The following is a 3693-nucleotide window of genomic DNA, read 5'->3' on the forward strand; positions in this document are numbered from 1 at the left end:
ATTTATATTATAATATAAAGTTATATTATATTATATTATAAGTAAAAATAAAAATGTATTTATTTATTTATGCATGCTTCTGCCTGTTGGCTTCACCACACATTTTCAATAATTTATTTTTTTCTTTTTTCTTTTTTCTATTTTTTTAATTTTGACTTCAGACCACCCAAAAAATTTCAAAATAAATTTTAATATAGAAATTTTAAAATGCTCATCATTGAAAATGTGTATTGAAGTCAATGTATTAATTAACTGCATTTTCATTATTTGTTAATAAAAATTATTATTTTGATGTTGACAGCACATAACCTAAAATCACTGGGTTAGTGCTACTAGCAAAGTATTACGTTATAACATTCATCCAGTTATACAATAATTGTGCTATGTAGCATGTTAGTTTCTTTCATCAGTATTTATATGATTTTATACTGTTGTACAACCGTTCATTTACACTGAGAACAGATGTAGATTTTAAAGAGATGTTTTATCTGTTCTCTATCAACAGATTTAGACTTGTCATAACTTCAGAACAGGATTTATGAAATATTTGTGGTTAGTAATTGGCAAAAGTTGTTTAAATTGCAAGATGCTCTAATAACAAGACGTTCTGTTCATTTGGAGGTTCAGCTCATTGTGCTCATGATGAATGGCAAAGATTTATCTTTCTTGTATAGGCTCGCCCACGACTCAGAGCGCTTGTTTATACGAGAGGCTCAAATTTACTTTCCTTCAATGGAAAAAAAATAAAAGGCTCTTCCCACAGTTAGGTCGTGCAGTTGCCAGATCTGTCTGGAATCCGTACAAGATAAACTCATCGCAGAAATCTACAGGTCTCCGAAAAGTTTGATTCTTATCGTTGATGCCCTGAAGCTAATGAGTTTTAATGTCTTCCGGGGTCAAATAGGCACAAACCACCCACATACAGTTACTAGTATGTTGGCTGGATTATGTTAAATGCCATTTTCTATAACAAAAGCATTATTTTTTTTTCTTATACATGGTCATCTGTCCGATTTGAGGTCGAACAGTCCGGTTTTGAAATTGCATTTATTGAATAAATATATTAGTTAACATGAAAGATGATGCATACATTTAATAAGGTTTGAACAATTGCCCTTGGAAAGGTTAAAGAGTCCCTGGAATTCAATTTAAGGAGGAAACTATTGTCCCTTAATTGAAATATTTATTTATTTATTTATTCATTCATTCATTAAATTTTTTTCCCCGATTTTGGATTATTTTTCTTTTTTTTTTTTTGTTTTTGTCCTGGCTTCAAAAATCCTGCAAAGTGTGTTACAGAAACCCTAGTCTACAGATAAAGATAAAGATAGATATTAACTGACAACTGCATGATCGTCCCTGTTTCTTGGAATCGAGCCATGGCTGCAGAAATCCCCCTTTGACTGCCAGGTTAGGTTACGTGGGAGAACCATTTTCAAGAAGACCTAGCAGGATTTTATAGATCTTTCTCTCCAGATAAGCAGGATCTTCCGATCAGACTTTGCACCCATAACACAGATTGCACCAGAGGTCTGATATTAAAGACATTCAGAATGGCTGTAGGTATTTCTGAGATAAACTGTAGCATTGGTTTGCTAAATGGACCTTGGAAGTTTACCGTCACACTCAATGCATCGTTTCATTGATCATTTCTGCTTAGTCTCTCAGCTTTCTTTGTTTTGAAACTGTTCTTTATGTTTGTGCAGTGAGCCTGCTATGATATGAGAGATCTATTGTAGTTCAGGAACAAAGGACACTCTGGAAAGTCCGTAAGATTAGTTTGTTTATGTTCCAGTCACAGATGGTCATCATGGGTAATTTCTTAACATGATGGACAGGTATTTCCTACTTTGATGTAGGGCACAAAGGATGTCCACCTGCTTGGCTAATTGTGTTTTGTAGATTGTAGGGATGGAAAAATCTATCTATTTGCATATATATACTGTATATATATATATATATATATATATATATACATACATATATATATTTTTTTAAATATGGAAATTGTATTAATTGTGTCCCGACTCCCTACTTCTAAAACTGGCAATTCATTAAAGTGTTTAATCTTTTTTGTGATTTAGACATTTCTCTATTCAAGATGTCTAAATCAACGCATGTTTTCCTGGGAATATTGCTTCAATTTATTATCAGTTAATAGCTTTTTCCTGTGAGCCAGACTTCCTCTGCGTCCATTACTACTATTAATGATGTTTAATGAGCAAGTTTCCTAATTCTCAAGATGACTCCATTTTTGGTGGGAAAATACTTGCACAAACTTCTGTAGCTATTAGCAATGAATTTGATGAATTATGTGATGTGTTGTGGTATTAGCCGGCAGTGTTAAGTATGGTTTTAGTATACTAAAACAGAAACTAATATTAATACTATTAAAAAACATTTGCGTTTATAAATATATATATAGTATGTATATTAGGGCTGCCCTCGACTAAAGATTTTTCTGGTCAACTAGTAGTCTTTCATTTTAAGCATTAGTCGACTAAACACGTTTATTAATAAACCATTTAAATCATGATAATGAGCCTTTAATTGCCTACATAGCCTAATAAGTGCTCAATAAAGCTTGCCACGGGCACACCGGCAGAAGTAATGATGATAAATGTGTCAGGGGAAAACAGTAAGATTAAACTGCATTAACATTTTAATAATCTATTGATAAACTAGTGTTTTCTGTGAATTCGGCGACACTGACTCGTCTTCTCCACAGTAGTGGATGTGCCTGTATGCATGTTTTATACGGATTACATAAACTGATTTTCAGATTTGAATTGTTTCATTTGAAAGTAGACATTTCACTCTCTAAAGATATATTTTTCATGTCTGTAAGGCAAGTATACACTGAGTTTCACGCTCAAGTTCACAGAGGTCGAGACGGCAGAAAGCGCATCCTGTTTGCTTTCATTATTTTACAAAAGTGCAATGTGTTGTTGTTATAATGAGTGCACACAAATACACGTAGAGGCTTTACAGATTCGAAAGATGTATTACTCTTATCTGTGATGACCAAAATGACGGAGTATTTTAAGAGCTCACCTGTACTCAAAATCAAACAAAGCTTTCAAATCATACACACTAATAATAATAATATACACACTACAGATCATTCATTAGACACTACATCAAAAAATGGAGAACACAGTGTCCGTTATTGAAGGTATCCTGGTTGTGCGCTAAAATACTAAAGGTGTCTGAACGTGAGGGATCGTCCTTGATGAGTTTGTCAGGTGAAAGGTCATCATGTGGATCATTTTATTTACGGCTAAATTATTATTTAATTTATTATGTATTATCATATTATTATTTAAATGGAAAATGGAATTTAATTACAAAAAAAAAAACCTTTGACAAAAGGGCACTTTGAAGTGACTGCACCGGCGCCTCCATCTGTCATGCTGTGAGTGTGCTACTGATAGTGATCAGACACTTCAATAGTGCACATTTTTCTAGGTTAACATTAGATTGAGCGGCCATGTAAAGTTGCTACTACTTACATATTTCAGATGATAAGCCATAGTTGAGGTCAATGAATGATAGGCGAGTGTTTGGATGTAATGTTACTGTATTACCACAAAATCCAGCCGTTAACGATCTGTCCATCAAGGACTGCGTGACCTCACCATTTCCTGTGGATTTTTTTTTTCTGCGACTAAGCGACTAATAAAATTTTGGCCG

The sequence above is a fragment of the Sinocyclocheilus anshuiensis genome, unplaced genomic scaffold, assembly GCF_001515605.1.
Source record: "Sinocyclocheilus anshuiensis isolate Anshui unplaced genomic scaffold, SAMN03320099.WGS_v1.1 scaffold205, whole genome shotgun sequence".
Classification (NCBI taxonomy): Eukaryota; Metazoa; Chordata; class Actinopteri; order Cypriniformes; family Cyprinidae; genus Sinocyclocheilus; species Sinocyclocheilus anshuiensis.